General features: G+C 39.5%; 1 protein-coding gene and 3 non-coding genes across 6 annotated transcripts in view; all 4 read right to left on the bottom strand.

Moving 5' to 3' along the window:
• LOC124040162 (eukaryotic peptide chain release factor GTP-binding subunit ERF3A-like) overlaps window positions 1-12,249 on the bottom strand; it is a 46,244-nt gene that overhangs the window by 17,690 nt on the left and 16,305 nt on the right. For all 3 annotated transcript variants that reach the window (XM_046357072.1, XM_046357073.1, XM_046357074.1), the window contains 10 exons: window positions 11,993-12,124; window positions 9,514-9,615; window positions 9,203-9,298; window positions 8,648-8,779; window positions 6,181-6,282; window positions 5,870-5,965; window positions 5,315-5,446; window positions 2,849-2,950; window positions 2,538-2,633; window positions 1,983-2,114 (listed from right to left, as the gene is read on the bottom strand). The gene's annotated coding sequence lies outside the window, so the exon portion shown is untranslated. The remainder of the gene's footprint in view (window positions 1-1,982; window positions 2,115-2,537; window positions 2,634-2,848; window positions 2,951-5,314; window positions 5,447-5,869; window positions 5,966-6,180; window positions 6,283-8,647; window positions 8,780-9,202; window positions 9,299-9,513; window positions 9,616-11,992; window positions 12,125-12,249) is intronic.
• Window positions 2,275-2,402, bottom strand: LOC124040543. The gene has a single exon (XR_006839773.1). It is a non-coding gene; the product is annotated as a small nucleolar RNA ACA64 (small nucleolar RNA).
• Window positions 5,607-5,734, bottom strand: LOC124040542. The gene has a single exon (XR_006839772.1). It is a non-coding gene; the product is annotated as a small nucleolar RNA ACA64 (small nucleolar RNA).
• LOC124040541 lies at window positions 8,940-9,067 on the bottom strand. Its single transcript, XR_006839771.1, has one exon. It is a non-coding gene; the product is annotated as a small nucleolar RNA ACA64 (small nucleolar RNA).

Here is a 12,249-nt window from a genome sequence, read left to right as displayed (position 1 = left end):
CATTTGAGTCAATTGGAGGTGTACCTGTGGATGTATTTCATGAATTTATCCTATGCAGCAGAGGCAACTATGGGTCTTCCGTTCCAGTCAAGAGAGCCAGTTTCATCACAGCGACTGCACTTGAAGATGCTTTCAAAGTTCATGAAATGTTCCATATTGACTGACCTTCATGTTTTAAAGTATTGATGGACTGTCGTTTCTCTTTGCTTATTTGAGCTGGTCTTGCCATAATATGGACTTGGGTCTTTTACCAAATAGGGCTACCTTCTGTATACCGCCCTACCGTGTCACAACACAACTGATCGGCTCAAATGCATTCAGAAAAGAAATTCCACAACTTAACCTTTAAGAAGGCACAGCTGTTAATTGAAATGCATTCTAGGTGAGTACCTCATGAAGCTGGTTGAGAGAATGTCAAGAATGTGCAAAGCTGTCAAGGCAAAGGGTGGCTACTTGGAAGAATCTCAAATATTTTGATTTGTTTAAAACCTGTTGAAAATAGGGGCACTATTTTCATTTTTGGAAAAAATAACATTCCCAAAGTAAACAGGCCATTTTGTCAGGACAAGATGCTAGAATATGCATATAATTGACAGCTTAGGATAGAAAACACTAAAGTTTCCAAAACTGTAAAAATATTGTCTGTGAGTATAACAGAACTGATATTGCAGGCGAAAGCCTGAGAAAAATCCAATCAGGAAGTGACTCATGTTTTGAAGCTCTGCGTTCTGATGCGTCCCTATTGAGCAGTGAATGGGCTATCAACCAGATTCCCCTTTCTACGTATTCCCCAAGGTGTCTACAGCATTTTGACGTAGTTTCACGCCTTTATGTTGAAGAATGAGCGTAAACGACTACATTGCGTAAGTGTCCGGCTGAGGGCTCTCAGAGTAACGCTTGCGTAATAGACAGAGGTAGCTATTTTTCCTCCCGGTCTTACGGACAATACAGCTGTCCCGGTTGATATATTATCGAATAGATATTTGAAAAACACCTTGAGGATTGATTAGAAACAACGTTTGCCATGTTTCTGTCGATATTACGGACCTAATTTGGAATATTTTCCGGCGTTGTCGTGACCGCAATTTCCGGTCGAATTCTCAGCCAAACGTGAAGAACTAATGGAGTTATTTCGGCTACAAAAATAATATTTTTGGAAAAAAGGAACATTTGCTATCTAACTAGGAGTCTCGTGAGTGAAAATATCTGAAGCTCATCAAAGGTAAACAATTTAATTAGATTGCTTTTCTGATTTTCGTGACCAGGTTGCCTGCTGCTAGCTAGGCATAATGCTATGCTAGGCTTTCGATAAACTTACACAAATGTTTGTCTTGCTTTGGCTGTAAAGCATAATTTCAAAATCTGAGATGACAGGGTGATTAACAAAAGGCTAAGCTGTGTTTCAATATATTTCACTTGTGATTTCATGAACATGAATATTTTCTTGTAATATTATTTGACTGTGGCGCTATGCTATTCAGCGGCTGCTGACTAAAATGATCCCGCGACAGGGATGGGTGACGTCAAGAAGTTAATTAACACTTGGTTACAACATGATTCCATGTGTGTTATTTCATAGTTTTGATGTCTTCACTATTGTTCTACAAAGTAAAAAATAAAGAAACCCTTTAGGTTTATTTAACCTTGAGTAGGTGTGTCAAAACTTTTACTGGTACTGCATGCATGTAAATATGCATGTAAATAATAGAGGTCTGCAATTGACCTCAATAGTCCATATGTGGCACTAAGAGCTATGTTGATGTTCCCAGAGAGTGAACAGGAGACAGCACTAAATGGAGACCGCTCCCCTGCCTCACTGGAATGGGTTTCATATAGCACTGGATTTAAACCAAAATTAATAGTGTAAAACAGGTTCCGAACCAGTGCAAAGACTAGTCCTTTAATTTGACAAAAATAGATCATTGATCAAATAATATAATCTTCCAAAGCAATTTACAAGCATTTGTGTGTAGCAGTCCTACCTTGGCATCCATGGCTGCGCGGGTCTGTTTCTGTGTTTCATCTATAAGGGTCAGGTTACTCAGGTTAGAGGTGTAGATGGGCAGAGCCACTGATTGACTTTTCAAGTGGATGACCTTTATCAACGGTCCTTTCTGCAAGAGACAACACTTTATACTCAAAGAACACAATCACTCATACATTCAGGTCAAAACTATTTCTGTGAAGAAAACATTTTCAATGTTACGGCCATTTCTACCCTGTGTATCGTATCACTCAGATTAACAAGTGGCCGCAAAGGCCTTTCTTTGTCAGGATTGTAGGCACATGGGTTTAATCACACTGCTATACAGAGCAGGCAATAAGCTTAACGTACCACAGTACTATAGGCCCTGTAATCTCACCCCAGACAATAGAGTTATCAAAGGTGATTTTCAGACTGGGCCCACACATTTCTTTAGCATTAATAAACATTGAGTATACCTGACCATTTAGCGTATAATAAAAGTGTAAATATCTGTGTTGACGGGGTACAATTGATTAGGGAGATCAGGAAGACATCCTGGCAGTAAACTCACCTAACCCGTAGTTTTGTCACGATGGTGCTGACAGCTGAATCAATAGTCTCTGCTATTTCATCTGCAGCCATCCCAGAGTGGGCCACATAAGCCATGCTAAAACAAACAATAACATTTTACAGGAGGCAATGTGTATATAAATGAATGTACATTAATTGCCCTTGTGTGTCAGTTGCAGAGACAGGCCCCAATAGAGAGGGAGATCTGTCAGGATATATTTTGAGTCACTATGGCACCATCAGTGCCCATGTCCAACACGGACAGGGTTTGCTGAGGCGCACTTACTGACTAAGTCAGAGAGCAGGCCTCACCAGTAGCAGCCTTTCATAGAAATGGAGGTTGTTGTTCCCTGGATGGTTTTCTGGATGTCCAAGGCCAGCTTCTTGCTCTGCAGGTTCAATGACAAAGGCTCCCTAAGAAGGGGAGATGTTAAAAAAAAAAAAAAAAAAATTACAAATACATTAGATTAGAACTCTGTAAGGGCTAGCTTAAAGGCACATTTAAATTTACAGGTGAAGTCGGAAGTTTACATTCACTTAGGTTGGAGTAATTCAAACTCATTTTTCAACCACTCCACAAATGTCTTGTGAACAAACTATAGTTTTGACAAGTCGGTTAGGACATCTAGCATGACAAGTAATTTTTCCAACAATTGTTTACAGATTATTTCACTTATAATTCATTGTATCACAATTCCAGTGGGTCAAAGTTCACATACACTAAGTTGACTGTGCCTTTCAACAGCTTGGAAAATTCCAGAAAATGATGTCATGGCTTTAGAAGCTTCTGATAGGCTAAGTAACATCATTTGAGTCAATTGGAGGTGTACCTGTGGATGTATTTCATGAATTTATCCTATGCAGCAGAGGCAACTATGGGTCTTCCGTTCCAGTCAAGAGAGCCAGTTTCATCACAGCGACTGCACTTGAAGATGCTTTCAAAGTTCATGAAATGTTCCATATTGACTGACCTTCATGTTTTAAAGTATTGATGGACTGTCGTTTCTCTTTGCTTATTTGAGCTGGTCTTGCCATAATATGGACTTGGGTCTTTTACCAAATAGGGCTACCTTCTGTATACCGCCCCTACCGTGTCACAACACAACTGATCGGCTCAAATGCATTCAGAAAAGAAATTCCACAACTTAACCTTTAAGAAGGCACAGCTGTTAATTGAAATGCATTCTAGGTGAGTACCTCATGAAGCTGGTTGAGAGAATGTCAAGAATGTGCAAAGCTGTCAAGGCAAAGGGTGGCTACTTGGAAGAATCTCAAATATTTTGATTTGTTTAAAACCTGTTGAAAATAGGGGGCACTATTTTCATTTTTGGAAAAAATAACATTCCCAAAGTAAACAGGCCATTTTGTCAGGACAAGATGCTAGAATATGCATATAATTGACAGCTTAGGATAGAAAACACTAAAGTTTCCAAAACTGTAAAAATATTGTCTGTGAGTATAACAGAACTGATATTGCAGGCGAAAGCCTGAGAAAAATCCAATCAGGAAGTGACTCATGTTTTGAAGCTCTGCGTTCTGATGCGTCCCTATTGAGCAGTGAATGGGCTATCAACCAGATTCCCCTTTCTACGTATTCCCCAAGGTGTCTACAGCATTTTGACGTAGTTTCACGCCTTTATGTTGAAGAATGAGCGTAAACGACTACATTGCGTAAGTGTCCGGCTGAGGGCTCTCAGAGTAACGCTTGCGTAATAGACAGAGGTAGCTATTTTTCCTCCCGGTCTTACGGACAATACAGCTGTCCCGGTTGATATATTATCGAATAGATATTTGAAAAACACCTTGAGGATTGATTAGAAACAACGTTTGCCATGTTTCTGTCGATATTACGGACCTAATTTGGAATATTTTCCGGCGTTGTCGTGACCGCAATTTCGGTCGAATTCTCAGCCAAACGTGAAGAACTAATGGAGTTATTTCGGCTACAAAAATAATATTTTTGGAAAAAAGGAACATTTGCTATCTAACTAGGAGTCTCGTGAGTGAAAATATCCGAAGCTCATCAAAGGTAAACAATTTAATTAGATTGCTTTTCTGATTTTCGTGACCAGGTTGCCTGCTGCTAGCTAGGCATAATGCTATGCTAGGCTTTCGATAAACTTACACAAATGTTTGTCTTGCTTTGGCTGTAAAGCATAATTTCAAAATCTGAGATGACAGGGTGATTAACAAAAGGCTAAGCTGTGTTTCAATATATTTCACTTGTGATTTCATGAACATGAATATTTTCTTGTAATATTATTTGACTGTGGCGCTATGCTATTCAGCGGCTGCTGACTAAAATGATCCCGCGACAGGGATGGGTGACGTCAAGAAGTTAATTAACACTTGGTTACAACATGATTCCATGTGTGTTATTTCATAGTTTTGATGTCTTCACTATTGTTCTACAAAGTAAAAAATAAAGAAACCCATTAGGTTTATTTAACCTTGAGTAGGTGTGTCAAAACTTTTACTGGTACTGCATGCATGTAAATAATAGAGGTCTGCAATTGACCTCAATAGTCCATATGTGGCACTAAGAGCTATGTTGATGTTCCCAGAGAGTGAACAGGGAGACAGCACTAAATGGAGACCGCTCCCCTGCCTCACTGGAATGGGTTTCATATAGCACTGGATTTAAACCAAAATTAATAGTGTAAAACAGGTTCCGAACCAGTGCAAAGACGAGTCCTTTAATTTGACAAAAATAGATCATTGATCAAATAATATAATCTTCCAAAGCAATTTACAAGCATTTGTGTGTAGCAGTCCTACCTTGGCATCCATGGCTGCGCGGGTCTGTTTCTGTGTTTCATCTATAAGGGTCAGGTTACTCAGGTTAGAGGTGTAGATGGGCAGAGCCACTGATTGACTTTTCAAGTGGATGACCTTTATCAACGGTCCTTTCTGCAAGAGACAACACTTTATACTCAAAGAACACAATCACTCATACATTCAGGTCAAAACTATTTCTGTGAAGAAAACATTTTCAATGTTACGGCCATTTCTACCCTGTGTATCGTATCACTCAGATTAACAAGTGGCCGCAAAGGCCTTTCTTTGTCAGGATTGTAGGCACATGGGTTTAATCACACTGCTATACAGAGCAGGCAATAAGCTTAACGTACCACAGTACTATAGGCCCTGTAATCTCACCCCAGACAATAGAGTTATCAAAGGTGATTTTCAGACTGGGCCCACACATTTCTTTAGCATTAATAAACATTGAGTATACCTGACCATTTAGCGTATAATAAAAGTGTAAATATCTGTGTTGACGGGGTACAATTGATTAGGGAGATCAGGAAGACATCCTGGCAGTAAACTCACCTAACCCGTAGTTTTGTCACGATGGTGCTGACAGCTGAATCAATAGTCTCTGCTATTTCATCTGCAGCCATCCCAGAGTGGGCCACATAAGCCATGCTAAAACAAACAATAACATTTTACAGGAGGCAATGTGTATATAAATGAATGTACATTAATTGCCCTTGTGTGTCAGTTGCAGAGACAGGCCCCAATAGAGAGGGAGATCTGTCAGGATATATTTTGAGTCACTATGGCACCATCAGTGCCCATGTCCAACACGGACAGGGTTTGCTGAGGCGCACTTACTGACTAAGTCAGAGAGCAGGCCTCACCAGTAGCAGCCTTTCATAGAAATGGAGGTTGTTGTTCCCTGGATGGTTTTCTGGATGTCCAAGGCCAGCTTCTTGCTCTGCAGGTTCAATGACAAAGGCTCCCTAAGAAGGGGAGATGTTAAAAAAAAATTAAAAAAAATTACAAAGCCATTAGATTAGAACTCTGTAAGGGCTAGCTTAAAGGCACATTTAAATTTACAGGTGAAGTCGGAAGTTTACATTCACTTAGGTTGGAGTAATTCAAACTCATTTTTCAACCACTCCACAAATGTCTTGTGAACAAACTATAGTTTTGACAAGTCGGTTAGGACATCTAGCATGACAAGTAATTTTTCCAACAATTGTTTACAGATTATTTCACTTATAATTCATTGTATCACAATTCCAGTGGGTCAAAGTTCACATACACTAAGTTGACTGTGCCTTTCAACAGCTTGGAAAATTCCAGAAAATGATGTCATGGCTTTAGAAGCTTCTGATAGGCTAAGTAACATCATTTGAGTCAATTGGAGGTGTACCTGTGGATGTATTTCATGAATTTATCCTATGCAGCAGAGGCAACTATGGGTCTTCCGTTCCAGTCAAGAGAGCCAGTTTCATCACAGCGACTGCACTTGAAGATGCTTTCAAAGTTCATGAAATGTTCCATATTGACTGACCTTCATGTTTTAAAGTATTGATGGACTGTCGTTTCTCTTTGCTTATTTGAGCTGGTCTTGCCATAATATGGACTTGGGTCTTTTACCAAATAGGGCTACCTTCTGTATACCGCCCCTACCGTGTCACAACACAACTGATCGGCTCAAATGCATTCAGAAAAGAAATTCCACAACTTAACCTTTAAGAAGGCACAGCTGTTAATTGAAATGCATTCTAGGTGAGTACCTCATGAAGCTGGTTGAGAGAATGTCAAGAATGTGCAAAGCTGTCAAGGCAAAGGGTGGCTACTTGGAAGAATCTCAAATATTTTGATTTGTTTAAAACCTGTTGAAAATAGGGGGCACTATTTTCATTTTTGGAAAAAATAACATTCCCAAAGTAAACAGGCCATTTTGTCAGGACAAGATGCTAGAATATGCATATAATTGACAGCTTAGGATAGAAAACACTAAAGTTTCCAAAACTGTAAAAATATTGTCTGTGAGTATAACAGAACTGATATTGCAGGCGAAAGCCTGAGAAAAATCCAATCAGGAAGTGACTCATGTTTTGAAGCTCTGCGTTCTGATGCGTCCCTATTGAGCAGTGAATGGGCTATCAACCAGATTCCCCTTTCTACGTATTCCCCAAGGTGTCTACAGCATTTTGACGTAGTTTCACGCCTTTATGTTGAAGAATGAGCGTAAACGACTACATTGCGTAAGTGTCCGGCTGAGGGCTCTCAGAGTAACGCTTGCGTAATAGACAGAGGTAGCTATTTTTCCTCCCGGTCTTACGGACAATACAGCTGTCCCGGTTGATATATTATCGAATAGATATTTGAAAAACACCTTGAGGATTGATTAGAAACAACGTTTGCCATGTTTCTGTCGATATTACGGACCTAATTTGGAATATTTTCCGGCGTTGTCGTGACCGCAATTTCCGGTCGAATTCTCAGCCAAACGTGAAGAACTAATGGAGTTATTTCGGCTACAAAAATAATATTTTTGGAAAAAAGGAACATTTGCTATCTAACTAGGAGTCTCGTGAGTGAAAATATCTGAAGCTCATCAAAGGTAAACAATTTAATTAGATTGCTTTTCTGATTTTCGTGACCAGGTTGCCTGCTGCTAGCTAGGCATAATGCTATGCTAGGCTTTCGATAAACTTACACAAATGTTTGTCTTGCTTTGGCTGTAAAGCATAATTTCAAAATCTGAGATGACAGGGTGATTAACAAAAGGCTAAGCTGTGTTTCAATATATTTCACTTGTGATTTCATGAACATGAATATTTTCTTGTAATATTATTTGACTGTGGCGCTATGCTATTCAGCGGCTGCTGACTAAAATGATCCCGCGACAGGGATGGGTGACGTCAAGAAGTTAATTAACACTTGGTTACAACATGATTCCATGTGTGTTATTTCATAGTTTTGATGTCTTCACTATTGTTCTACAAAGTAAAAAATAAAGAAACCCATTAGGTTTATTTAACCTTGAGTAGGTGTGTCAAAACTTTTACTGGTACTGCATGCATGTAAATAATAGAGGTCTGCAATTGACCTCAATAGTCCATATGTGGCACTAAGAGCTATGTTGATGTTCCCAGAGAGTGAACAGGGAGACAGCACTAAATGGAGACCGCTCCCCTGCCTCACTGGAATGGGTTTCATATAGCACTGGATTTAAACCAAAATTAATAGTGTAAAACAGGTTCCGAACCAGTGCAAAGACGAGTCCTTTAATTTGACAAAAATAGATCATTGATCAAATAATATAATCTTCCAAAGCAATTTACAAGCATTTGTGTGTAGCAGTCCTACCTTGGCATCCATGGCTGCGCGGGTCTGTTTCTGTGTTTCATCTATAAGGGTCAGGTTACTCAGGTTAGAGGTGTAGATGGGCAGAGCCACTGATTGACTTTTCAAGTGGATGACCTTTATCAACGGTCCTTTCTGCAAGAGACAACACTTTATACTCAAAGAACACAATCACTCATACATTCAGGTCAAAACTATTTCTGTGAAGAAAACATTTTCAATGTTACGGCCATTTCTACCCTGTGTATCGTATCACTCAGATTAACAAGTGGCCGCAAAGGCCTTTCTTTGTCAGGATTGTAGGCACATGGGTTTAATCACACTGCTATACAGAGCAGGCAATAAGCTTAACGTACCACAGTACTATAGGCCCTGTAATCTCACCCCAGACAATAGAGTTATCAAAGGTGATTTTCAGACTGGGCCCACACATTTCTTTAGCATTAATAAACATTGAGTATACCTGACCATTTAGCGTATAATAAAAGTGTAAATATCTGTGTTGACGGGGTACAATTGATTAGGGAGATCAGGAAGACATCCTGGCAGTAAACTCACCTAACCCGTAGTTTTGTCACGATGGTGCTGACAGCTGAATCAATAGTCTCTGCTATTTCATCTGCAGCCATCCCAGAGTGGGCCACATAAGCCATGCTAAAACAAACAATAACATTTTACAGGAGGCAATGTGTATATAAATGAATGTACATTAATTGCCCTTGTGTGTCAGTTGCAGAGACAGGCCCCAATAGAGAGGGAGATCTGTCAGGATATATTTTGAGTCACTATGGCACCATCAGTGCCCATGTCCAACACGGACAGGGTTTGCTGAGGCGCACTTACTGACTAAGTCAGAGAGCAGGCCTCACCAGTAGCAGCCTTTCATAGAAATGGAGGTTGTTGTTCCCTGGATGGTTTTCTGGATGTCCAAGGCCAGCTTCTTGCTCTGCAGGTTCAATGACAAAGGCTCCCTAAGAAGGGGAGATGTAAAAAATAAAAAAATAAAAAATTACAAATCCATTAGATTAGAACTCTGTAAGGGCTAGCTTAAAGGCACATTTAAATTTACAGGTGAAGTCGGAAGTTTACATTCACTTAGGTTGGAGTAATTAAAACTCATTTTTCAACCACTCCACAAATGTCTTGTGAACAAACTATAGTTTTGACAAGTCGGTTAGGACATCTAGCATGACAAGTAATTTTTCCAACAATTGTTTACAGATTATTTCACTTATAATTCATTGTATCACAATTCCAGTGGGTCAAAGTTCACATACACTAAGTTGACTGTGCCTTTCAACAGCTTGGAAAATTCCAGAAAATGATGTCATGGCTTTAGAAGCTTCTGATAGGCTAAGTAACATCATTTGAGTCAATTGGAGGTGTACCTGTGGATGTATTTCATGAATTTATCCTATGCAGCAGAGGCAACTATGGGTCTTCCGTTCCAGTCAAGAGAGCCAGTTTCATCACAGCGACTGCACTTGAAGATGCTTTCAAAGTTCATGAAATGTTCCATATTGACTGACCTTCATGTTTTAAAGTATTGATGGACTGTCGTTTCTCTTTGCTTATTTGAGCTGGTCTTGCCATAATATGGACTTGGGTCTTTTACCAAATAGGGCTACCTTCTGTATACCGCCCCTACCGTGTCACAACACAACTGATCGGCTCAAATGCATTCAGAAAAGAAATTCCACAACTTAACCTTTAAGAAGGCACAGCTGTTAATTGAAATGCATTCTAGGTGAGTACCTCATGAAGCTGGTTGAGAGAATGTCAAGAATGTGCAAAGCTGTCAAGGCAAAGGGTGGCTACTTGGAAGAATCTCAAATATTTTGATTTGTTTAAAACCTGTTGAAAATAGGGGCACTATTTTCATTTTTGGAAAAAATAACATTCCCAAAGTAAACAGGCCATTTTGTCAGGACAAGATGCTAGAATATGCATATAATTGACAGCTTAGGATAGAAAACACTAAAGTTTCCAAAACTGTAAAAATATTGTCTGTGAGTATAACAGAACTGATATTGCAGGCGAAAGCCTGAGAAAAATCCAATCAGGAAGTGACTCATGTTTTGAAGCTCTGCGTTCTGATGCGTCCCTATTGAGCAGTGAATGGGCTATCAACCAGATTCCCCTTTCTACGTATTCCCCAAGGTGTCTACAGCATTTTGACGTAGTTTCACGCCTTTATGTTGAAGAATGAGCGTAAACGACTACATTGCGTAAGTGTCCGGCTGAGGGCTCTCAGAGTAACGCTTGCGTAATAGACAGAGGTAGCTATTTTTCCTCCCGGTCTTACGGACAATACAGCTGTCCCGGTTGATATATTATCGAATAGATATTTGAAAAACACCTTGAGGATTGATTAGAAACAACGTTTGCCATGTTTCTGTCGATATTACGGACCTAATTTGGAATATTTTCCGGCGTTGTCGTGACCGCAATTTCCGGTCGAATTCTCAGCCAAACGTGAAGAACTAATGGAGTTATTTCGGCTACAAAAATAATATTTTTGGAAAAAAGGAACATTTGCTATCTAACTAGGAGTCTCGTGAGTGAAAATATCCGAAGCTCATCAAAGGTAAACAATTTAATTAGATTGCTTTTCTGATTTTCGTGACCAGGTTGCCTGCTGCTAGCTAGGCATAATGCTATGCTAGGCTTTCGATAAACTTACACAAATGTTTGTCTTGCTTTGGCTGTAAAGCATAATTTCAAAATCTGAGATGACAGGGTGATTAACAAAAGGCTAAGCTGTGTTTCAATATATTTCACTTGTGATTTCATGAACATGAATATTTTCTTGTAATATTATTTGACTGTGGCGCTATGCTATTCAGCGGCTGCTGACTAAAATGATCCCGCGACAGGGATGGGTGACGTCAAGAAGTTAATTAACACTTGGTTACAACATGATTCCATGTGTGTTATTTCATAGTTTTGATGTCTTCACTATTGTTCTACAAAGTAAAAAATAAAGAAACCCATTAGGTTTATTTAACCTTGAGTAGGTGTGTCAAAACTTTTACTGGTACTGCATGCATGTAAATATGCATGTAAATAATAGAGGTCTGCAATTGACCTCAATAGTCCATATGTGGCACTAAGAGCTATGTTGATGTTCCCAGAGAGTGAACAGGGAGACAGCACTAAATGGAGACCGCTCCCCTGCCTCACTGGAATGGGTTTCATATAGCACTGGATTTAAACCAAAATTAATAGTGTAAAACAGGTTCCGAACCAGTGCAAAGACGAGTCCTTTAATTTGACAAAAATAGATCATTGATCAAATAATATAATCTTCCAAAGCAATTTACAAGCATTTGTGTGTAGCAGTCCTACCTTGGCATCCATGGCTGCGCGGGTCTGTTTCTGTGTTTCATCTATAAGGGTCAGGTTACTCAGGTTAGAGGTGTAGATGGGCAGAGCCACTGATTGACTTTTCAAGTGGATGACCTTTATCAACGGTCCTTTCTGCAAGAGACAACACTTTATACTCAAAGAACACAATCACTCATACATTCAGGTCAAAACTATTTCTGTGAAGAAAACATTTTCAATGTTACGGCCATTTCTACCCTGTGTATCGTATCACTCAG

Source organism: Oncorhynchus gorbuscha, linkage group LG07 (assembly GCF_021184085.1).
Source record: "Oncorhynchus gorbuscha isolate QuinsamMale2020 ecotype Even-year linkage group LG07, OgorEven_v1.0, whole genome shotgun sequence".
NCBI classification, from domain to species: domain Eukaryota; kingdom Metazoa; phylum Chordata; class Actinopteri; order Salmoniformes; family Salmonidae; genus Oncorhynchus; species Oncorhynchus gorbuscha.
The sequence above is the reverse complement of the archived record's forward strand: the minus strand, read 5'-3'. Positions and strand labels throughout refer to the sequence as shown.